The sequence below is a fragment of the Benincasa hispida genome, chromosome 12, assembly GCF_027475165.1.
Source record: "Benincasa hispida cultivar pf3 chromosome 12, pf3_genome.v1.1, whole genome shotgun sequence".
NCBI classification, from domain to species: domain Eukaryota; kingdom Viridiplantae; phylum Streptophyta; class Magnoliopsida; order Cucurbitales; family Cucurbitaceae; genus Benincasa; species Benincasa hispida.
Genome location: NC_143489.1, coordinates 26,000,804 through 26,028,010, shown reverse-complemented (window position 1 = coordinate 26,028,010; position 27,207 = coordinate 26,000,804).

Below are 27,207 nucleotides of genomic sequence, written 5' to 3'. Positions count from 1 at the left end.
GATTAGTTTTCCAACCCAAAAATTTCAATAAGAAAAACTAGATTCCGTAGATATAAAAATAAAAAAATATATATATGAATCAATTAAGTCAACTTTTTATTAAATAAATTATAAGTTTTAAATATTTTAAATTATCAATTCTCATTCTTAAGTATATAAAAATGATATAGCTGGCAATTTAGAGGGATAAATAGGGTTTATTTAAAACTAAGTAAAACATTTTTTTTTAAATAGATCAAATTAAACAAATTAACAAACTGTTTGCTAGCAATTCATTTAAACAAAAATTTTATAAAGATAAATTCAACTCAAAGTAATCTAGAAATTAAATCTAACACTTCTAAGCACCCTATTTAAATCTAATTATAAGATTGATAAATGATGTGAAATTTTAAGAACAATCAATCAAAATAAACAAATATGAGCAATTGATTTCAAGAATTAAAAATTACAATTAATTTCAAACAAAAATTAATTGAAAAATAAATTAAGAGAGGGTAGGAAAATTGACACCATGATTTTATAGCGGTTCAACATGACAGTGCCTACATCCATTTCCTAAGCTTCTCTTGAGTATTTCACTAGAACTTCACTATTTTCATGGCTTAAAAGTCGAACTGCTACAATGTTTCTTTTTTGAGCACAAGAAAAACCTTAATTCTTTTCACAATTGAGAATCAAATCATTATGACAACTCTTTTGGGGATCAGAAGCAACCCTTACAAAAGTTTGAAAAAATTAAAGAATACATACTTACATATACTCTAAAAGAGTGGATTTATAAGTTTAAGTACTCAACAATCAATCCTCGCCATTACAATAAATTTCTCTTAAGAATTAGATGAAAATAAAAAAAATTGAAGCTTAGGGAGAGCAACAATGGAGGTTTAATGAATTATGGATGATTATAGAAATGTAAAAATTGTTGTTTTAATTTTGGAGAAGATGAAAAGTTTAAAAAGAGAGAGAATACATGAAAACGAAATTCAATTTGAGCCTTTAGATCTTGGAAAAGAAAAATCAATGTTGGAGATTTTTCTTTTTTAAATCAACTTGCCTTTAGATACAAATACAAAATAATAGATACATATATATAATCATTTTCTTACAAAATCCAACAAAAGGTCTCATCATATGTCACTCCACTATTACTTCAAGTGGCATTTTGCAACTTGTCCACTTTGATGAAAAAAATAATATGTTCCATCATCGGTTCGAGATTTTTCTGTTAAGTTTGTTTCGGTGATATCTTCTTCATTTGAGTTCCAATTCGAGTGATTCAAAATACATTGGATTCATTATTCTGAGCTCTATATAATGAACACTTAAAAAAATGCTCAATTTTTAGTGAATAAAAGTAGATTTGTTATCATTAAATATTAATTAATTAATCAATTAGAGATTAAGAGTTAACAACCAACAAAGTAATGATTCTCTTGATTGATTAATTTTAAGAATAGTCTGTTTTCCTTTTTAAAAAATAGGTAATGAAACATTTTTTTTTTGGTAATAAAACTATGAAACTAGACTTTTGATGTAAAATTATGAAATTATCATTGCTCTACAGTTAGGATAGGAAGAAAAATAAATGCTAAAATGTGGACAAGAATAATCACAATAATGTTTTATTTTTGTTGAGAAAAATGTACTTTTGGTCTATGAAGTTTAAAGTTGATGTCTCGGAATTTCAAAACGAACACTTTAATTTATGAAGTTTGAGAAATGATTCTAAATGGTTCTTGAAACTACTTGGATGGTTATTAGACTAACAGTATATTGATGTGGCTGTTATATGAGAGTTAGCTGACTAATTTGTCAAATTTTATTAATGTATATTATTTTCTTCAATGATGTGGCTTCTTCTTCCCTGCTTCTCCATCGTCTTCCATAACTCTCTTCTAACAATTTTTTTTCTTTGTTGTTGCACCTGTCTTGTTTCTACACACTACCATTGGTGTCCACAGAAAAATGAGGACTGGATTGCTTCTTCCATTACAATATAAAAACACGAAGGAGGAGTTTCAAAAAGAAGCTTCGCAGATCGAACTAATTTAGCTAACTAAAAATCAAAAGTTTGAATGATAAAAGTAGTAGAAAGAAAACAATCCAAGCGGAAATTTCTCCAAATTAAAATTATTTTTATCCTAATATGAACATAATTAATTAGAAGAAATTTTCAAGTACTGGACGGTGGGAAGACACTTATTCCATAGATTCTCCGAACATAGACTCAATAACAAAACAATTTCAATCAAATATCTCCAACTTCGGAGAAAATCCATCATCATGCATCATCAACAAAAACCAGAGCTACCTTGAAGGGGAGAGGATGCCAAGTCATTAAAAAAAAAATTATTAAATTAATAAATTTTAACAAATCAACTAACTAACTCTCCATTTAACAGTCACATCATGACACCGTTAGTCAACTAACGAAGCAGCCTTACGGATCATTTACAATTATTTCTCAAGTTCCAGAGACTAAAGTATTTGTTTTGAAATTTCATGGTCTAAATAGACATCAACTTCAAACCTTTGGACCAAAAATGCATTTTTTTCCTTTTTTTTATTCCTACTCGATGTGATTATAAGTATTCGCTTACATCTTTGACCAAGAGATTAGAAGGCTTTTTTTTTTTTTTTTTTGTTTAAAAAAAAAAAAAAACAAAAATCTAAAAATTGAATGTATTTCCCAAACTACTCCCTCAATTAAAAAATCGTCTTCAATTATTATTCAATAAATTCAAAGTTGAGTTGTTCTATCCCTAGCTTGTCCTAAAACTTTAAAGTACGCATTCTTTATATGATTTACATTGTATTTCAATGTTTACATTTTCCTATTTATTACATCTTAATCCCTAAACACGATATTTTAGCCTTTAAATTTTGATTTAACTATTTTGTTTAGATTGTACGTCATAATTATTTATATATGAAGACAAATACCTGGAGTTAGATATAATAAATCGTGCATCTATTTTTAAATATAGGATAGTACATATTAAGTGACTGATATATTTCTTAAAATTGAAGATATGAGCTTATATGTATTTGTTAAACTAGAAAAACAAATTAGAAAAATATCAATTTTTTTATTAAATTGTTAATGGGAAGTAAACCAAGTGTAAGATAAAATAAATTAATAAAAAAAATAAAAATAAATGTGAGAAAGTTGAAGGATTAAACATGGGATTTAAACGTTTTAAATATAAAAGATCAAATTCTTAGTTGATTTTTTTGAGAAATTTAGTTGGAGATATTAATGGCTAATTTCAAGGGTATTTTTAAATATAGAAAAATAAAATAAAATAAAAATATTTACAAAATATAACAAAATTTTAGAACTATTAATAATAAACGTTGATTTCTATCAGTGTCTATCAATATCACTAATAGACACGGATAGAAGTTTATCAGTATTTATCAGCGTCTATCATTCATAGTTTTAAAATTTTGCTATATTTTGTAAATATTTTATTTTATCTATCAAAAGGAAACAAATTTAGCAGCTAGTGCGATATAGAACAATATCCAATAGGAAGTCGGCGTGGGTAACCCTAGCCTTTGTTCATCAATATACTATTTTGCTGGTCGTTTTCAAGAGCGTGGAGCACAATTTGGGTTTTGTAGGGATAAGGAAAAGTTAAAAGTTCATTGTGATTGTTGAGTATTTTTGTCAAATGCTTGATTGTGGACAAATGGAAGGGTTGGACAAATTTGAAGACCTGTAAGCTCTCCTAAAGATGTCATTTTCTCTCTCTTTAGAAATAAAATGTGTTTTTGATAGGAGATTTTTGTTGTAACGGTGTAAATACTAGGTATTTGCATGTCTTTTCTTTCAAATTTATTGAACTCTTCTTTACACTATTCTCTTGTTTTTTTTTTTTTTTTGTTATTCTAACCCTTGAGATTTTTATGAGTTGTAAATATTAAGTATTTGTATGCCTTAAATGTTTTTTGTTTGTTTAATTTTTTTTTTAAGATTTTAAGTGATTTTTAAATGTGCAAATATTAGATATTTACATATATTTTTTTTTCATATAAAGTCTTCTTTGTACTATTTTTTTTTTTACCTTTTATTATTCAAATATTTGAGATTTTCAATGTCTGACTAAGTTATCCAATAGAAAATCCTTTTATCGAATATAGTATTGACATCAAAAGATTTAATTTGTTATCATAAAGTATTTGTATGGTGATTGATTTTATTTTTCTTGTATTTGCAAAACTCAACCACAACATTTTAGTTGTAACAAAGTATTTGTGTAGTTCGTTTTAAGCAGGTTGCTATCATGAATATTAAATCTCCATAAATATATTGTTTTTAAAAATATCATTTTTTTTAGTTTGTTAAATTAGTATATTGTCTTATGTTTAGAAATTTTAGAGGACTTTTGATCGGGTTGTTAAAATAGTTAGATATTTTATTTTTAATTTATTAGATTTATTTAAAACAAACCATAATTATAAGGATTGAACAACAAGGGTATATTTGTCCATTTTTAGTTTCTAAAAAACAGATGGAGTAGTTTGACCATTATTCCAAACTGAAATCGGTTTTGGGTTTTGGCCATTTTTTAGAGTACCATTCTATTTTAGCCATTTGTCCAATCCACCATTTAATTTTTGTTGGGAATGACTAGTGACTCAGAGTGAATAGAAAAAGTAAAAAGAGATTTGGAGTAACTTACCTCACATTAGAAGTTTTGACAATGGAAAGTAATTATAAATATAAAGGAGTGTAAGGAAGTCTCCAAATTATGGACGTGGTGGTAGATAGAGCCTTTCCCATGCCTAGGTGTTGTTGCTCTCTATTCGGACAAATGGGTTTGAATGTAATTGTGCTTGTGAGAATAAGAATTTAATTTTTTACTACCTTTTCCTTTAAAATGTTACCGTTTTATTAATTGATTAAAACGTTTCCAATCAGTTATGTTCTTCACCTATATATACATAAGTGCTTTTCAAGTTGAAGACACAAGAAAAATTATCTTCCTTTTCTCTGCTATTTTCTCCTTTGAGCATTCTTTTTCAACGATCCCATTTCTAATTCCAACAACTACATGCTTGAATTAGGGAATTACGTTAATCTCAGGGAACAACCAACCTACGCGATTTAGCACCATGGTCGCACCGAAAATTTCTTTCAAGCCAATGAGATTACCACGGCAAAATAATGACATTCAACATTTTGGTTCTTCCGATGTTAAAGTTTGTAAGTTTAGAAGGGTCATTTAATAAAAATGAAAGTATACGAAGAAAAACTAAGAGTGACTTTTACATTTTTCCTAGTTTTTTTTTTTAAAAAATTAAGTAATTTTTAAAAACTTTTTAAAAATGTTTAATTTTTTTTTTTTTTGTTAAATTACAACTTTCAACTTTAAAATGGCAATCTCTTAACTTGTAAATTTAAAAATAAATAACTAATGGTCTAAGAAATTTTAGAAGATCAAAGCTTAATGTTGGAGCTTTACAAAATTGACGGATATGATCTTTACTATTATTTTATCACTTAAGTTTCACCACTCAGTACTTGTCTTAACCAACTTTAATACAAAACTATTATCATGTAATTACATGTCATAAAAAAAAAATGTAATTACATGTATTCCCATCTGCATTATACATGAGTAACACATACTAAAAATTTAGATAGTAGATTAATATCATTTTTTTATGACTTTCTCTTATCAATTCCGACTCAAGAAAGTGTTGCTTTCGTCATTCTCAATCATCTCATCCTGAAGAGAAAGTAGGTAGAAAAGCTGCATTGATACGAATTCGTGGTCAAGATATAATTGGATACTGACGGCTGACTCAAATGCTCCCAAATTTAAAATCCTAACATTTAAATAACTTAGTGACGGTAGAATAAAACTTAACCATATTTTCAATGAAAGTAAAGGGAAGAAAATACTAACACTATCAAACACATTGTACCCCTAATTTAGAGGGCAACATCCTTTCTTTCCCTTTAGTTTTTTTTTTAAAGAAAAAAAAAAACTTTCTCACAGAGAATATTGAAAGTTTGTCAAGTTTGTCCCCTAAAAAAGACATTGAACTGAACATGTCTTGCCATTCACTATTAAATATATATTAGCAAAGGCAATGATTGAGAAGCAAAATTATTTTTTTGGGTGTCTATATAATTCCCACATGATTTGTCAAATTATGCATCAATGCTTCCTATTTTGATAGCCCTTCTATGATAGTACTTTCCAAGCTCTTAGTAGTTGTTATTATTATTATTTAAAAAAAAAAAAATTAGACCATCATATTTTGAAGATTTAATGAGTTTCAATTGGCCTTCAATTCGTCTATTCGATCGGTCGATCACAAGCTCAAAGACATGATTCGATAGCTTGACGAATGATCTACATGAAGTCGGAGATGATTCCTGAATCGTTTTCCTTTCCTTTTCTCTTTTATTGTTTTTTATGGTTGTTTTAAATCTGGTGGATTTTGGATTTTGGAAGCACAAACTCATGAGTTTTGGGGTATTATGTAGTTATCATTTGAAACTTTAATCTTATATTTTGTGGTATTATTTATTGTCCTTTTAGATGTAGTTTATAGCTTGTAATTATAGTCGTTCATAGTAAATAAAATGAAAAATATTCCATGTTTTTATGTTACTAAGATATGGAGTGATAGACTAGCTACATATTAAGTAAACCATAATATAGTATATTTACATAGACAACAAACAATCATATATCTCTGGATTACTAACACATTTATATGTCAATGAGACTATGATTTCCCCATCTCTTTTATATTTAAAAGAACATAGACAATAACTTTAATGTATATATATTAAGAAATAAATAATTTTTTTTGACTGGTTAAATTTGTCGATAAATACACATATAAGGATATAAATAGAAAGAAAAATAATTTCTTTAGCTATTATTCACAATTCCCATAAAATAAATTTAAAAGAAATTCCAACACAATATTTATGAAAAAAAAATGAAAAGTCCAAAAAATCCACAAAATGAAGTAGGTGGTCCATCATCCCTCAGTTGATAGAGTTTCTCTCTCAAAAAAAAAAAAAAAAAAAGGACCAGATACTTAGCTCACCAACCATGCTTATATATTTCCCCATTATCATATAATTTAGGGCATCTTATTTTTCTCAAATTTATTAAAACAAAAAACTATAGTGTAATTAAATTATAAAATTATATAATAATAATAAAATTTTATTAGATTTTTTTTAAAAAAAATTAAAATATAATTTAGAACTAGAAGATGTTTATAAAAAAAAGAGAAAAGGAAAAGATCCCCTTTGAAAAATCAAAGATGTTTGAAACCCAAAAATGGGAGGTGGTGAAATGTCTCTTTATTTAGATACTTTTTTTTAAGGAATATTTGAAATGCATTTTGGCTTAAGCTTAAAACATGAAAAATCCAACTTCCAATTTTAATCAACAAGATAAAAACAAATCCCTCAAGTTCTTTTCTTTCTACTTCAAAGACAGCTATAGCTTAACTTTTTGGGTTGGTAGTTTTTCTTTAAATACAAACATCACCTGTTGGTTAGAAATTATTGTTAAGGTCTCGTTTAGTAACCACTTCGTTTTTTATTTTTGAAAATTAAGTTCATTTTTTTTTCAATTTCTATCCATGGTCCGCATCTAATCTTAAGTACAAGAGTTGAATTCTTAGTTAATTTTTTTTTTTTAAAAAAAGAGTTTTTAGAAATCATTTCTTTAAACATGGATAAAAAATAGATAACAAAGTAAGAAATTTAGAAGTGGAAAAGAATGTTTCTAGGTTTAATTTTCAAAAACTAAAAACAAAAAATGGAATGGTTACTAAACACTAGAATAAATGGCATCAAAACATGCAATTAGACTAATAGTAGTTTATTGTCAACTAATATTTAGTAGGTAACTACAATTAATTTTATGAATTATAAATTAGAATCTGAATTCTAAATCTCGACCACTAAACATATATCTAGAAACATGAAATGTAACTCAGTTTTTATTGAATTACTTGTTTTCAAATTTTGTTATTCAAATTTACTACCAAACAGAGGTAAGAAATTTTAAAAGATTTTTTATTGACCTAATATTTCTCATCTAAATATTTTTGCCTGAGTCACTTAGTATTATAGTATATAAACTTGCAGCCAACCAATTTTGATTTTACCTTCACCAAAGAAATATATGGAAACACAAGAAATCAAATGGAAACTTTTAAACAAAAAGAATAATTTAAAAACACATAAAACATAAGAAATAAAACGAGTATTTAATGGTGAATATGAGCATTAGCTTGATTGTATTATAATTTCGACACCAAAAAAAAAAAAAAAAAAAAACACACACACAAAAAAGGAAATTAAAGTTTCAATTTCTACACATTTTGTTAAACTAAAAAAGACAAATATTGAATGCATAACCATTAATACCCAAAACTAACAAATAAAATTACCCAAATTGAAGAGGGAAAAAATGTAAAAATATAATTAAAAAAAAAAGTGAAAGAAAAGAATAATCGTTGATGACATTCTTTTGTCATTCTCCAAAAAAGGGTAAGATAAGAGAATCATCTAGTACTTTTATTTCAAGTAATCTGAAATTTCAATTTTGTCATATTTGACGATTTCAAAATTCAATGGCAGGTGATTTAATTCATTAGACAGTGGACGAGATTCAATCTCATTGTTGGTGGAATATTTTCTCTAATTAACTTTATCGTTTAATTTAGTCGAGATAGATTTTTAACCTTGCTATTCTCCTTCAAAAGAAAAGGAGTTTTAGCTAAAATGTTAAAAAAGTACAGTTCTTTAGCTCTTAAAAACGTACTAAAGTTTCAAAAACGTTTTTAGAATAGTTACATTAATAAAACAAACTTATTTACTAAAACGTTCCTACTTCATTTTTGTTGCACTAAAAATGAAAAAAATGCCCGACAAAGTAATTTAAAGTAAATATAATAAATATATTGATGTAAAACAAACTTATTTTGTAAATATTAAAAAAGAAAAAGACAACAAAGTTGTTTAAAGTAAGTCATCAAATATATACACAATTTTAAGAGATATTCGACATCTTTTCTACTTTTAGAACATAAATGTGATTAAAGTGGGGAACCTTCTTTTTTGACCTAATTTTTTCGCTGTCTTGGTTTATTGGCAGAGTGTCGGCAAACACAAACCAAGCCAAATCCTACCAATTAAATTCAAATATTAAAAAATTTGTCTTCAATATTTCTATTTTAATTTCTGTCTCTTTTTTTTTTTATTATTATTTTAATTTATAATGAACCAATTAGTGTGGATTCGCGATCAAAATCACCGACGCTTGAAATTATAATCGTTGCTTTAAACCAATAAATTGTATTCAGATCGTCATCTATTTGTTCAATTCAACCATAAGATTTTAGTATAGTAAAAAATTTAACCGAAAATTAAGGTTGTACGTTAAGTTACAAGTTTAGTTCATAAATTTTTAGATATATGTTTATTTGGTTATTGAATTTTATAATGTGTGTAATAGGTCCCTAAACTTTTAAGTTTGTATCTATTTAGTTCATAAATATTAAAAAGTGTCTAATAAATCTTTAATTAGAAAAAATCAATTTTGTGTTTAATATTAAGTCCACGAATTTTCAATTATGTTATGTTCATGACTTATTCAATGTTTTGTAACAAAATTGATGCACCTTCTCTAGATCGCTAATTAATTTTTAAATTTTTTTAATATGTTAGTAATCTATTAGATACAAAATTGAAAATTTAGAGATGATCAATTAAATATTTTTAATGCTTAGGAGCTAGTAGTTAATGACCTAATTAGATATTTTTCAAAGTTTAAGAATTTTTTAAGCATAAACTTAAGAATTTAACCATACTAGACTAGGTACATCTCATATAGACAAACTCATTACATTACATAACACATACAAACATGCATGAAACTATAAAGAAGGTGATTCTTTGGCTATTAGATTGCTTAGAAGTGCTGATGAGATGTCTCATAAAAGTCAACTGATGAGCTATAATTTTAAAATCTCTACCCCCATATATTTTGGTGAATTTTAAAGTTATAAGAGATTGTGTTAAAAGAAATTTTAAATGATGTCAATAATTAGATGCACTAGAAGAAGAAAGAAAGAATAGATTCTCCCTTACAATTATTGAATAAAAAATATATATGGTTTATATAATATTAGAAGAATAATAGTATAATATTGTAATGACAGTATAATGTCATATTCAAAAAAGGGCATTATCAAAGGAGGGTGGAAGGGCTCTGGTGACTTTATTATGCAAATTGTTCCTTTGGGAAAATGAGAACACAAACATATTAATTGCTTCCTGTCCTCTTATATATTTGTATTCAATCACTGAACAAAGCTTTCCATACATTGATGTGATTTCTAACTCACTTTTTACACTAACTTCTATATTTTTCAATGGTATGCATGATCTGTTTCTATCAAGCCAACCCATATAATAACTACAAATGGCTTACACAGAGTCAATTTTATTATCTATGTGCATTTATATGGTATTGTCTATTTCAATTTAAGTTAGACATGACTTATTTGAAGCTTGATTATAAAATAATGATGCGAGTGAAAATGTTAAGTCTTATACTCGATAAGGTCGTTTGAGGGTATGTGTTTCTACCCATATAGTTTATTTTCGAGGGACAAACGACCTTCACATATCTCTATAATAGTATGATATTGTTCACTTTAAATATAAACCTTCATGGTTTTGTTTTTGAAACTACCCAAAAGACTTCATATCATTGGAGATAGTTGTCCTCCCTTATAAATCTACGGTCATTCTCTTATTTAATCGATGTGGGACTTTGATCACATTCACATCCAACCCGAATGTAATATTTTCAAAAGTATTTCTCAAATAATGAAAATCACAGTCCAGTCAAGTACCGTCCTCAAATATTAATATTCATAAATAGCTTAACTATTGCTACTAAACCACTAACTTTATTAAGTAAATCGACAATTGGGTTCATATTCTAAACTAAGCAAAAGCAATTGAAAACAAGTAATTTAATGGAATTAAAACTCAGGAAATTTCCAAATTAACCCATAAAAAAATGGACTAATTGTTAATAATTACATGGATCTAGAAGTCAAAATTCTGGATTTCCTTTTTCAAGTTCAGTTTGTTCCAACCCTAACATTAGTAATTCAAATCTTTTTGCAGTTATCATACTAGTGCAACATTAAGATCATTCAATCATGACCCTTATTATCTTTCTATCATTGTCATGCATATTTAGATAACAATTTGATCTATCACAAATCTTAACCAAGTCGGTAAAATCCTTTAAGTATCGAACAAAGAAGTGGAGAGACTTGATGTTGAGATTCATGCCCTAAAGCCTCATAATTAATTAATTGATTAATTTAATTATTAAATATGCATTATTAAGTTATCCATTAACCATTAAAAATCCAAGGTTAATTATTATGTAATTTTGAATATATGTAATTGACATATAAGTGAACATGTTCAACTAATAACCTAAAAGGTGTATAGTAAATGGACAAGGTTGGGTGTTTTATCATAGTGACACTCTAGATACGACCCGTCCTGTAATAATTACAAACGATTTGATTCAAATCGTCCATGTGGGGACATATGAGTGAGAGTATCCTATACAAAAGGTTTGTATAAGACCAGTGGAATAATTTATCTCTTTTTGTAAATTCTTTAGTTGATGAAATTAATATTTCACAAGATGATCATATTGGGATTGGTGTCCTAATTCTTCTAGAGTCTCGTTGTTTTGTAAAGACACACTTTGTTTAATGAATACAATAAATGTTATTTAATTCTGGCATTTACTCATATCTAATAAACAAAGTTGCTTGGTTATCGTATGTGAACTTAAGCATGTATATGTGATATACAAATGAATCATGCCTTAAGTGATAACTTAAATAGGTTTGTAGTATAAGAATTAAGGTGGGATACCTAATCTTCGTGACACTACGGATACGGCCCGCTTTGTAGAGGTTTGCAAGTGTTGTAAACTACTATAGATGGTTGATCCTGACCATTCATGTGGAGACGCATGAGCGAGGATGTCCTATATAAAGAGTTTGTATAAGACCTGGACCACGAGATGACTAGACTCTGTATATAACGCCGTTGATACTAGAGACTTGCATCTCACCTAAATGACCATAGGTGATACAACCTCAATCCTGAGTGTTTTGGGAACTCCTGCTTTTGAGGGTGGTCCTTTGATTAGTATGGGTGAGAGTGCTAGATTGCCAACTCAACATGCCTACCTTTTTGAGGACCTGTCTGATCTAGGAGCTGGGAACTCAATCCACAAGATGAAATTTACTCATTTCCCGAAGCAGGGATAAGTAGAGAGATTGCTCCCTTAAGGGCTAATTCCGGGGCTTGAACATAGTGGCCACAGCTTCTCTTTGGAAGAGAAGACTCAGTCATAGTAGGACTATGACTTATGTTCATTAGAGAGATCAGTGGTATTTAAGGAGACAGATGTAACTATAGGGGCATAACAATTATTGGCTCAGCTGTACTTACGAGCGATCTGTAAAGGGTTGTCGCACTGCTGATTGGTTAAGATGGACACATAATATACCTGTGGTAAGGAGAGTTTAGCTGTCGATCTTTAGTGGAGTGCTTGACAGTTAACGGATGGTGGATCCCGTGACTAAAGAATTTAGTTAGTTATTCATGTACCGTTGAAGCTTCGAGCTATAGGTCCATAAGGTCCCCTTGGTAGCTCAATGAATTCAGTTGAGGATCAATTTTTGGTGTTGATTTGAAATGTTCAAATTGACAAGAGATATTATGGTTATATATGATATAATCGATATAATGTATGAGATACATCTAGTGGAGGATTAATGTAAATGAGATTTACATTAAGTACCATGGAATAGAAAAAGAACTATGCTTTATATGTTTCATGAGATAAAATATTAAAACTATAGGTTATAAATATAGTATGATAAGTTCGTAACCATTTATATTTATAATAATATTAATTATTGGATAATTAATTCTTTTTCTTTAATAACCAATTGAGTGGGTAGTTATTGGATTTTCATGGTAATCGTGAGATAAAAGAAAAATGGTTTTCCTAATTTTAGTAAGTTTCATAATTTTTTTTTTTGAGATTTCTCTCTTGCAAAAAGGATTTCACGGGAGTTGTCAAGTAAATACATATTTACTAAACGATAGCTTGGGCGAGCTAAATGATCGCACAGTGGCGAGTTAAACGATCGTACAATATTTACCAAACAATCGCATAGCTTTTGCTAGACGATCGCTTGCCTAAAGTAAACGATCGTTTAGTGTCTGTAGGCGACAGACCGAGCTAAACGATGAGCAAAATGATCGCATAGCTTTTGCTAAACAATCACATAGCTTTTGCTAGACGATCGCATAGCTTTAGCTAAAGATTGGGCATCTACCTATACAATAGGTCTCTTCTATCTCCCACTTACACAGTCATGTACACGATCGGTGTTTACTCCTTCGTCTGCCTCATACCAAGTCCGAATAGAGCTCACCTTTTGGATCCTCACACCGAGAATACGAAGGTAGCCTTCTTGGTGGTATCATACTCAACTCGACACCGTCGAGGTTCTGTGGAGGTCGTTCATGTTGTTGAGGAGTTCGTGACCGAGGCGATCGTTGAGGACGAGCGTGAAGTGTTCGTGCTGTATTGCAGTCATGTAGATCGAGCATTCGAGGTTGCTATTGTTAGAGCGATCGTGCTCAAAGGAGCGTAGAGACGCATATTCAAATGTTCGTAGAGTTTTCTCTTTGTTCATTTGTTGTTCATGCTGTAATTTCTATATTAATTGCATAACCACATGTTTTGTATACGACTATAATATGTGATGTTCATTCATGATTGTGATTTGGAATAATCTTATTTCTGCTGCTCGTGGAAATCTCGAGTCCGATTTCCTTCAGATCATGTGTAACTCGATCTTAATCCTAAGTGAGTTATGAACTTCTATTTGTGAGGACTCGATCTTTGATTTGCACAGGTGAGAGTGACCCGAGTTCCGATTCAATATGTCTACCATTTTGGGAACTTGATCGAATAGGAAGCTGGGAACACAACTTCACAAGATGGAATTCACTTCTTCCAATATAAAATAAGTAGATAAATCGTTCCTTTAAGTGCTGACTCTGGGATTTAAACAAATAACCTTACCCTCTCACTGGATCGTGAGGAACTTAGTTTATAGTTGAACTATAAACAAATTGTTCATTAGAGAATCAATAGTACTTAAGGAAAAGAGGTAATTACAAGAATAAAACGAACTTTTGAGCTTGCTATATTTATGAACAACTCGTGAAGGATCGGTTTACTTATAATGATTATATCCATGGATGCAACTTATCATATGGTGCATAAGAGTTCAATTATGAGTCTTTAATGGTATGCCCTATAACTAGTGAAATAAGATCGATAAATTAATTAATTAAAAAGTTTAATTAATTAATCTTGGATCATTGAAGCTTATAATATGTAGGTTCATAAGATATCTTTGCTAGCTCATCACGGACTAACAAGAATCAAGTATGTTGAAAGAAAATTTGAAGTGTTCAAATTTATGAGGAAAAATATAAATTGTATTGTATACAATTAAAACATACTTTATTATAAAATTTATTTTAATGAAATTCAAATTAGAACTATAAAATATGAAGATCAATTAATTTATTTGAATAAGATTCAAATTAAAGAGATAATAGGAGAATTACTATATTTGAATATGATTAAAATATTTAAATTCTTCTAAATTGAGATATTAAAATAGATAATTATAATTATAATTTTAATATGAGATATTAAAATGAGATAATTATAACTAAATAGGTTATCCTAATAGGATTAGACTTAACCTATTAAACTCCTATATAAAGGACCCTAGGGAATCTTCATAGGAGACAGATCAACATAATCTCTACAATCATTCTATAGAGATTCTTTAAAAAAACTTCCCCTAAACTTAGAGAAATGTTATCTAAAAACTCATTTCCTATTCCCTTCACATCTTTCAAGAGAGGTTTCCACAAATTAGATCCTTGCGAGAGTCATAGCAAGGAATATCTCATCGAAGAAGAAGATTTTGAGGAGAAGGACATCGATTCAAGAGGGGTTTTTTCACCCGTAATGTATCGGCCAAGGTATGATACTTAACCCCCTTTATGTTTATTGTATAATTTTTATTCTTTCAAGAAATCAAATCAACGATTTCATTGCTTCTACTATGGGATCAAATCTATCCATTCAATCAAATGACATAGTCATGGTGGTATCCATTCGTGATTGAGATTTTGGACAAGAGGTATGCTCAAATATAACTTTGGTGGGAGACTATTTTTTGTATGAGCTTTCAAACATGTGGTGTGCTAAGTGTAATTTCGAGAGATGATTATTTGAGGGGAGGCTTAATGGTCCTCTTTCTGAGAGAAGGATTATAGACAATGCGATCAAAGTTTCACATTAGCAAGATAACGAGGTGAATGTGGATTTACAAGGCTAGACAACTATCTCTCAATAGTATGAGACTTTTTTGAGTAAAATCAAAAGAGAAGCCATGAGGGCTTATGCTAGTATAGACTATCATTTTTTTTCGTACATGTTCCACTCATACGTTCCAAAAATGTAAAAGAATGACATCATAAGTTTGTAGATCTCAAGAAAAATAGTGTTTCTTCAGCATTGAGTATAATTGTAGACCCTTAAATTTATCTGATATTTTATTTCATTAGTCTTTTTTTTGTTAATTCATGTGATATTGTCATAATCTAGAACTTGCTAGCTTTCTAAGATAGAATAAACAAAAATAAAAAAAATAAAATATCTAATGATATTGAAGTAATTTTATTTTTTATTAAATAAAATAAATTAAATATTTTTTTTGTTGGAAAAACAATTTTTTTAATTTTTAATTTTTTTTTAATAAAAATTTTGTATCTAATCGATTTTGGAATGAGCTAATTATACCAAAATTTTCAAATGAATCAAATAATCTTCAATTAATTTTTAATTATTTCTTCCTTTTAAATTTCGTTTGGTTGTTTTTTTCTTAATTAAAAAATGTTTGAGTTATTTATAAATTAGATGACCATTAATATCTATAAATTTTTATAATAAATTTTAATATTAATATTGTTTACGTTACCTTTTTAATATGTTTTACAAATTATCCTCGTAATCTAATTAAAAAGTAATTTGTAGAAATGAATGTTTTTTTATATAAGGACCCGACTTTTTAAGGACTCTATTAAGGTCATCATCTCATGAATACAAATTTAAAATCATATCAATACGACCATAATGCATAAATTATTTAAAATAAATATAACATCTTCGAAACTATTTATAAAATGATTAAAACAATAAAAAAATTGTTACTCAGGGCTCCTGAAAACATTCAGGTGAAATAGAAAAAAAGCAAATTTAAAATTTCTGACTAACATCAAGATCTAGTGAATACATTAAATAATAGAAAAAACATGAGAACTAAGTGGAAGTGTTGAAAACAAGTCCCAATGGCACAACTCACGAATTACTCCTATGTCATTCGCCAGCTTATCGCCCTTACCTAAAATCATAACGAAAGAAAGGGGTGAGTATAAAACTCAATAAATAACCCCACAATCTGGGCGAGGCTGTGCATTTATGTCCAATAAATGTAAACATGTAGGTGGGACACACATATTTAGCAATCTTAGATGGTCGTCTAGTGAAAGGTTTAACCTGTCCTAACATGGAGCTGTAATATAGTTGTAAACATGTTGATCCACGGAGTTGTAATATAATGGTGAATCCGTCGGTCCATGGAACTATAATATAGTTGTGACAGAGCTGTAATATAGTGAATAGTAACTCACAGAGTTGTAATATCATGGTGTTAAGAGGGCAAACTGATACTTTCCTATCATGACATTCATCATAGAATCAAGAATGTTCACAACATACATCACAATATGTATCTCAGGGTCCCACACATAATCATATCGATCACATGCAAAGAACATCATACTTATAAAGTTTCTTTATTTATATAACATATCATGTTTCTCAATATTATCGAAAGAAATCAAACAATACTATACTCTTTATGTCGTCTTACTCAAGAGACGTAATAAGAGTACTTACCTTAATTACAAGCTCAAATATTGCTATAAAGGCAAAACAATCCCTAAAAAAATCCTCAACTAAAACTTACATCATAAACTCAGATTTTTAGTTAAATTTTTAGGATCCACTTTACAACACCAACAACCCTTCCAATGGCCATGAAACCTCAAATACTTATAATGAAATTTATGCCTAAGCAATTAGCAACCAAACCTCTCCAAAGTTAAAAAAAAACGATTCAACCCTTTGTACAGTTCAATAATGGATAATTAGAACCCAAATTATAGCAATTATATCAACTCGAAAGGAGGTCCAAATCAAACTACTCTCCAAACACCAAAATACCAAAATCGATCTTTTATAATGCTAGGCAGCACGCTTTCAACCTCAAAATTCCTCCAAAGCTCGAATCCAAGAACTAAACATAATGGATAAACATTAATCGAAGCCGAAGTTTGATGGACAATTAACACCCAATGAGAAAAACTCAACAAAATTTTTAAAACCTAACCCAAACCCCAAGTCTGACGAGATAACTTGTGGCGACGGTGCATGGCAAATCAATGACGACAGAATGCATATCAACATAAAGTAGACAGTTGTGTTGGCAAGGAGACCACACTACCACTAGCGAGCGGCGGCTGGACAGAACTCGCGTTTGCACAATGACACGGTCTGCGAAGGCCGATAAAGTACACACACCAAATCCCAAGTCTAGCGAGATAACTTATGGCATTGGCGATGATAGAATGCAGAACAACACTACCGCCAGCGAGTGGCGGCTGGATAGAACTTGCGTCTGTACGGTGGCACGATATGCAGAGATTCAACACACATGCATGCACATACTGGGTGCACACACACGCATATACACTGCGCGTAACACGCATGATATGTACATGCACAACACATATGCACAATGCATGCAACACACAACATGTACACACGTACACGCGTGTACGCAACATGCAAGCACGTGCACAACACGTACACATGCACACGCAACACGTGTGCACATACACATGCAACTCGTATTAAAGTAATAATGTCAAATAGCATTATTGTAAATAATGATATTAAAGTATCAAGAAATTCATTGAGTTTTACGATAAAGGTAATGTCAAATGGTATTATTGAAAATAAACTCATGTTGCACTCTTAGGACTTCATCATGGATGACAATAATCTTAAGGGAAGGTGCAACTACAAACATAGCTGAGAGAGAGAGAAAAACTGACATCGGGGCTGATTTAGTTGCATCGTCGGGGATTGTCGCCGTGGGTGATTTTGGTTAGGTCTTAGGCAGTGGGATTTTAGTTGCGCTGTAAGAGATTGACGTCGTGGGTGATTCTGATTGAATCCTAGATAGTGGGCCTCTAGTTGCGTCGCTGAAGACTACCGCCGCGAGTGATTTTGGTTGGGTCCTAGACAGTGGGTCTTCAGTTGCGCTGCTCGGAGGTCGTTTGTTACCTGGTCACAAAAGGTGGCATGTGTTCTGACGTGAGTAGTCGCAGTTTGCAGAGAGGCTTTCATCTTCCGGATCGGTTGTTTCGGGTGTGTGTTCCAACGTGGGTAGTTTTGGTTTCCATCGTGTGGGTTGGCCTGATTCGTTTATGATTTTGTCAAAATTGCAATAATTTCATATTGCCCTTTTGAAGCTCTGTTATGGGTGTTGACGGTAGTTTCAATCAGGAGATCTTGATCGACAGGTGATTTGAGATCTCTGTTTTGAAGTTCTAATATGGATGTTGACGGTAGTTTCGATATCTTGATCGACAGGGTCTAAGAAGAAAATGAATCTCTAGATAGGAAGTAGGGTAAAAAATAGACCTTTCTTTTAAAACTGAGGGTAAAATAAAAAGAGAAAAATTGTCCCCCTGTACGTGTGTGTGCCCATGTTTATATATTACTTTTTAAAAATTATTTAAGCTTGTATTAGCTAGGTATGTATTTTTAGTATTACAAACTTAAATAACTTAGAAAATTAATGTATATAAAAAAATAAAATGTGTAAAAAAGTATACCTGTTTAAAAAACCATTTATTGTTATTTTATGCAAATATGGTTCTTAAAGAATATTATGTGTTATTTATAAGTAATTAGTAAATAATTATATATTTTTAAAGAAAAGAAGAACGTGTATTTTCAAATTAGTTGTCTATAAGTAGTTTAATCTTTCCTTAAAACAAAAAATAAAATTGGTTTAGATTCACCAATTTGTATTCACAATTAAAAATAAAAAGTTCTTAATTTAGATTCAAATTCAAATCTAAAAATAAAATTGGTTTAGATACACCATATTTGCTTCTTCAAATCTAAAAAAAGAAAAAAGAAAAAAGAAAAAATTGTTTAGATACACTATTTGAAAAAATAAAAATCAAGGTTGTTATCAAATATAATTATTTAGACACAAAATCTTATTTTCAAGTTTTGAATATTGATAAAATGTAAAAAAAAAAAAAAAAAAAATAGTCATATTCAATTAAATCTCAGCCAAATTTAAATTCAATAATACTAAAAACAAAATCAGATTTTACATTGCACTCCAATCGTTAAAAATATATTTAATGATTAGAAAAGACACAAAATAATATAAAAAAAACACAAAAATGTGGATATCAAAATAAAATAACAAACAAAATTTTTAAAATTATTGATTGTAGTTCAAATTTAGGGCACATCATAATACTTAAAAGAAAGAAAGTATACTCAAAAAAGAGAAAATGAAAAGAAAGAGAATGAAAAAAATGGATTATACCTTATTTGATATGTATTTGTCATTGTCAAATCTTGAAAAAAAAAACTCATGATAAAAAAATAAATGTATGTCAACAATTTTTTAAAATAAATAAAATTGTTTAGATATAAAATTTTGTTAATTTCAAGATTTTGAACGATAAACAAATTCAACTAAACCTCCCGACCCTTTGATTCTACATTGTTCACTATAATACCAAAAAAAAAAAAAAAAAAAAAGCAATTGGGGTGTTCTAATTTCCAACAAAAAAAATGTTTATATCAAAATAAAACAATACAAAAGAATCGATAAAATTATTGATCGAAGATGAGGAACAATACTCCAAAAAGGAAACAAGAAAGGAAAGAGAGCAACAAAAAAGAAAAGATAGGTAACATACATTTTCTTTTATATAATAAGTTTGTCATGGTCAAAACTTAAAAAAGAAATACCTACTGATTAGGAGAGATGGACAGAGAAATAAACTCAACATTATGGGGCCTTTTAACGTAAACAAATGTAGATCACAATAAATTAAATTTCTAAAATTGTTGATCATAAAATTTCTTAAGAAAAACAAATCTACCCATCATAATAGGTTCAAAGAGATGAAAAATCGATTTAAAATATATATATATATATATATAAATAAATGGCATACCTTCCTCAACTTTAAATTTTTCTATGTGAAAGATATTCTACCAATATAATTTCGTTGAAAAGATTGAAAAGCGTATACTTGATATACTACTTTTCTCGGTCAAATATTTGATTGAGAAGATGTTTTTGATTTATTGAAATGCCCCTTAAATAAAAATTGAGAGTAAAATGGGAATAAACTTAAAATTGAAGGACAAAATGAGGAGTCAAACATTTTTTTCTAATTTATCTCTTTTAATATAATATAGATAAATATACGTACAGATTTGTGTATATATATTAGTAAGAAATAAATTTGGCTTGAAGTGGGTGAACCAAACTCATTCTTACCTTTCAAATCAATTGATGTTTTTATTATCAATGATATGACTTTTCATCTTCTCAATTATATGAGATCTTATGCTAAATGGAAGACAAGACAGAGATAATAATATCTCTTACAATTGAAATGATTTATGAGCTTGACCCTCAATCGCACATATTGTATAAAAACATACATAAAAAATTGACTTTTAGATGATAAAAAGTTTTTCACATAACTTTACTTTTTTGCATGATTATAAGTTCATTCATGTGTAGATTTACATTTGAATCCTCATGATAAAATTTGAATAAGGCAACTGGTAACAGTAAAACTACTATGACCATTAAACTTTGTTTATTAAATATCACTATGTATTCTTTTACTAATTCTTAATTCACTCTATTGATTCAAAAGCTTAAATGTGTGATGAAGGTAAATTTAATACTATATCACACTAACACTTCCTCTCACTTGTGAGCTTGAAGTATATAGAAGAGCCAAACAAGTGAAAATCAATATTTTGTGGCGACATGGGGGCAAAAAAAGGAAAGAGAGGGATGGGGTTTCTCTCGCTTTTGGCATAGCGGGCCCCTGAGTTTTTTTTTTTTTTTTTTAAGACAAAAAAGAAAACTATGCCTTCGCCAAAGAAAAAATAACAAAACGAGATTATATTATCTATCATTTTTTAGAAAACTATAATAAAAAAAAAATCTTCGGAATGAAATAACATTGTAAAAGCTTGAACATAGAACCTCCTTGGACAACCTACTCTGATATCATCTTAAATCATCAATTAAAACCCACAAGCTTAAACTTGTGATTGAAGATAAATTTAATATTATATCACTAACACTAGTTATTAGTATATTAATAACTTTTTCTTTAAAAAAAATATATAACTTCAAACCTAATGAGGAAATTTCTTCTAATTAGAAGGTCTATATTGTAGCAATAAAGAAGAAGAAAACTCCTACGGCTAAAATCAGAGATGTTTCAATACTAAAGGAGTGAAATTCTCTCTCTCTCTCTATATATATATATATATATGCGTGTTAACCAACATGACCTAAACTAATAAAAGTATTAAAATTTAATTATAGATGAAAACTTGAATCCTTAAAAAAGAAAAAGAAAACTATTAAAATAAATAACCTTGAACCTCTTACCTCAACATGCATAATGTTATATCCAGAAAAGCCAATTTTTTTCCGACGACCATCATTCACCCTTCTCTCTATTTATCAAAGTTTGTCAAAGTGAGCATAGTTCAATGGCAATTGACATAGTCTTTCATCTTAAAGCTGGTCGATCTCTCGTTCCCACAACCGTACTCAACAAGAAAAAAAAGAGTGAAGTGAATCTCTCTTAATTTGATTGAATAATAAAAAAAAAAATATTAAAAATGGATAAAGAGAATATGTCCATCCAATGATATCCTTAATTCTCCACACACTCCTTTGAATTTTGCACAGTGAGGGGATGATAAAGGGATGGGCCTGAGTTGGTGGGTCTGTTTTGGGTCTGGAAGTTGTTCTATAAATCATATAAACATAAGTACACATAATAATATGGCATGGGAAATTATAGGATTGGTAGTCCCTTTACCTTTAACCAAAGTCAATATAACAGAAAATGGGGTAGCCTATGTTTGGGTGTCATAATCTGATTTTGTTCACCAACATGTGATCCAGTTGTCATCAAGCTAATGGGGACTCCAAAACAAAACCATTTGTTATGCCAAAATCAGTGTCATGGAAACTCCATCCAAACAAAACCCTATCTACAGACTTAAAATACCTCAATTTAAGCCCTATGAAGTTGGCCCAATTATCATCCCCTTTCTAGTTTGTGGGCATAGATCCTTTTTATTTAGCACATGGGGACAACACATTGGCTTTTCAGATTTTTCAGCACACCATGTGCCTTTTCCAACTTCATTCCATTTTCATTGGCATACAAAGGTTGTCCTTTTGTGTTTGGAATTGGAGTACGGAGTTGTAAGATGGAGTTTCTCGATAAATATATAAAAGAGAAAAAGATGGAGTTTCAAACACTATTGAAATTTAGTTATTTAAATCGGTGGGCCAAACACCCTTTATTTTTTGGATTAACAAGAAGAATGACATATTTTTACTTTTCATTGGAAAAAATAGCAAACCAACCTTTCTATTGTGAAAATGACAAAATGAATTTAAAAATTACGAATTTTTAAAAGTCCAAATTACCCTTACTCATGCAAAAGAGATGTAATCCCTTATTAAGAAAGATCAAAATCACCTAGCTATTTTCAAAATTTGAAACCTAAGAGACACTTCATCTTTCCCAAAAAAACACACAAAGGTCTTTTTGCATCAATCACTTTATACCTTGAAGAAATAATCAATATCTCTCAACTCCCAAAATAATTCCAAAACAACCTCAAATCCTCTCCCAAGCCTCACAAATAATTTTCAAGCTACTCCATAGACACATTTTTCTAAAGCTCTCCATCGACCGATTATCAAGATCATGACCGATGATGGTAGCGACATTCTAGAGACCATCGGTGGACATTGATGAAAGGCAGCAAGCTTGCGGCAGCTGATTGCAACGAGCAATGCCACTTGATGGAACATGAGAGGGAGAGTGAGAGAGATCGCACACGACTTACCCACAATTATCGACAGTCATCGCGTGTAGTGGTTGACGGGAAGCGACAATCATCGATCGGTATTAACTGACTTCAAATATTTCAATAATTTTCTCAAATCAAATCAAACAAACCAATTATTTTCTCCAAATGAATTAAATCATGGTTTCAAACTCCAAAATTAACGAAAAATAAAGTCCTAAAATTGAAGATCATTAATTTTTCTCAACAATTACATGTAACCCAATTTATTTCAAAATATTTGTCCAAGGTGAAATCTTTCAAAATTTAAACTTGAATTTATTGAAGCTAATCACATTTGAAAATGTGAGGCATTGTATTGGAAAGAGAGTGCATTCACGCTGAAGATCCAAATAAAAATAGGGAGTCTAAATTGTGAACTCAAAAAATAATTATAGAGAAATTAAAGACATTGAGGGATATGTATATAAATAAAGAAGATGATTTATGAAAAGTAACATCTAAGAAAAGTAATATAATATGAAATTTGAGAATTCAGGTCAATATATGAAGATTGAAGATTCATTAAATACAAATTTAGAAAATTTTTAAATTAAAACTGAGATTATGTCAACATATTCACACGAAACAAGGAAGTTAATTCACATTGAATATCTTAATGAAAATAGCCCGAATTATGAATTGATGAATTAATTATATTGCAATTAACAAAGTTGTTGAATTAATTATGTGCAATTAAAGGAGTTGATAAGGGCATTTATAGTAAAATTAAATACATCTAATTTGTCCTCCAGGATTCTAATAACCTTAGAATTGTTGCAACCAACATGGTTAAACGAAAAGTACTATATTTGGAAGCTTGAAAATGCTTGGTTTGAATTAAATCAACAAAATACTAAAAGATGTGTTCGTAAAGACAAAACTGGAACTCATGACAATGATTATTTTCATCCCACCTACATTTGAATAAAATTATTAACCGTTGAATAGCCATAACAAGGAGAGAGATTAAGAGCTAATAGTAGTTAATTGGGAGTAAACAATGGATGTCTTTAGTCTAATTTAATGAAAAATGAGGATGGTTTTGTTGATAAAGATAAGAAATTATAAACTAAACCCTATATTTTATGCTTAAATTAAAACGAAATTATAGTAAAGATAATGATAAATTACATTGGAATTATAATAAAGATAATAATAAAAATAATTTAAAAATTGTACAACTTGGTTAGGATTTATATATATATAAAGCCAGATTTAGGAAAAATAATAATATAATATGAGATTTGAAAATTTAAATCAACCTTCAAAGATTGAAAATTCTTAATACAAATTTAGAGAATTTTTAAATTAAGATGATGCTAAGTCCCGTTGAATATATAAATAAGTTTGATGGATTAATTCCAGTACAATTAACTAAGTTGTTAGATTAATTACAAAATACAACTAAAAAAGTTTATGAAGACATTTTAAGATTAACTAAAAAGAAATTCACATGCGATTCATGCATTTTACTATAATTCAAAACAATTTCGTGTTTTGTTACTTTTCTAAATGAAAGTGTAACTAGACTTGCTACACATACAACCTGCCCAATTACATAATTATTCAAACTTTCATATGTTTCACATGAATAGCTTAATATGCTATTATTTTACACAAATGTCATAGAATATTTACATTTCAACACTCAAAACCATTTAAAAATTAAGAAAAATCTAAAAGGAAACTAAAGTTTCCACTTCTACAAATGTAATAAAAAAAAAATAAAATTATTTGTCTCACTTTCCCTTACCCCATTTTCTTCACCCTCATCCACCAACTACAGCACCTTCCCCATCTTCATCCCAACTATATATATATATATATATTAACAGAAAATCTATTCAGAAAATTTCCATGAGAATGAAGCAATTGAAGGACCAATCTGAATCGGCATTCCGTCACTCCGATCGCGACCATTTCTAGGTGTAGGAGTACAACCAACCACGCTCCACCTTCGGACACCTATCGTTCTTGTCGCTGTCCAAATCTATGATTTAGGGGCATATAATATGTATAGGAGTACATGTTTATGTAGACATTATTATTAGTATATATATATATGGGGTTTATTTCTAAATTTTATTTTCAATTTTCAAATATATATTGGTTTATTTTTTCAAATAATCTAAGAATGCAATAATCTATATTTCATTTTTCATAGTTGTCTTAATTCATCATGTGTTCGCATTATTATTATAATTAATTAAGATGAAAATGATATAATTGGGATATGTATTTGCAAAATAATTAAGGGTCCGTTGGATGGATGATCCAAAAATTAAGTAAAAAATGCGAAATGATCTTGTTTTTTGAAAATGTCAAATGACTAATGTCAAATTCGGGTGAAATTATCAAAATATATTCATGCACGCATAGAAAAACAGTCACACTCTTACTTGTCTCGCTCGTCTTGCTCTTGCCCTCTCTTCTTTTTTCACTCACAAATCGCTATGTCTCTAGCTCTCTCTTCTTTTCTCACTCACAAATCAGTATGCCTCTTGTTCTAGCTCATCTCGCTCCCTCTTCGTTTCTTGACTAAAAAAATCACTCCTCTCTCTCGTTTCTTACTCACCTGAGTTGGTTGCGTCAAAGCTGCTCGCATGGACTCATCGTGTCATTGAAAAAGAAGACATACAGAGCAAAAGAAGTCAAAGAAGAAGATGACGACGTGCAGAGAAAGATTTCTCGCTCTGGAAAAGAAAAGGAAAAAAAGGGGCAAGGTCATGACATCAACAAAGGAATATTTGACATTTTTTTTCAAAAACTAGGTCATTTGCCATTTCGAACCTTTAAAATGGATCTTTTGGACAATTATACTAATAATTAAATATACATGTATGGAATATATATCACAATAGAAATGAGATTAAAATTAAAATATGAGATATATGTTATATGATTAACCTTAAATTTATACTTGTTTTAAATACATTTGAAATAAATCTTCTATATATTTGAAAAACATTATATATATTTGAAATAAACCTCATACATACACATTAAAAGACAAAATGGTGATGAAAACAAAAAATTGTAATCGCAATTTGCATTAAATGCAATCCATCGGAATCGGAGATTATGAATTTTTTTTTTAAAAAAAAGGTAATAATAAATAAATGTAATTTATTGGACAAATTAAAGGAAGAAAAAAAAATGAACCTATATTTTTTATTAAAAAAAATCCTAAAATGAAGGAAAACACTAAAAAAATATGTAGTAAAAGCTATGTAACCGAAAATCTTAAATATACAAAGTAAGTCAAATTCGAAATTATGTAAATAAGGAAATAATTATAATTTTAAAAAATCTAGATGTTAAATTTGTTCAAAGTTAATACTAAAAATTCTTCATGAAATTAATTCAAAATTTATGACATTCATGAAATATATGGTGTATGAGAAATTAACTGTGTAAAATTCACTTCTTGTTGTTGTTCTTCTTCTTTTTTATGTCCCGATCTAGATTTTTTTTTTTAAAAAAACAATGTTATTTTAATATATATTAACAAAAATAGAATAGACCGAAAAGATTGATAAAAATAGATTTTTTAATCTACGTCTAAATCGTGTACCGGTACACGACTTCTTTCTCTATTAAATCACGGCACCTCTTCTTGTTCCTCCATCCAAAACGTTCTTCCTCTGAATCGATCTTCCTCCATCCATACATCGTCCGAAAACCTCTGCGACGCCTTATTTTC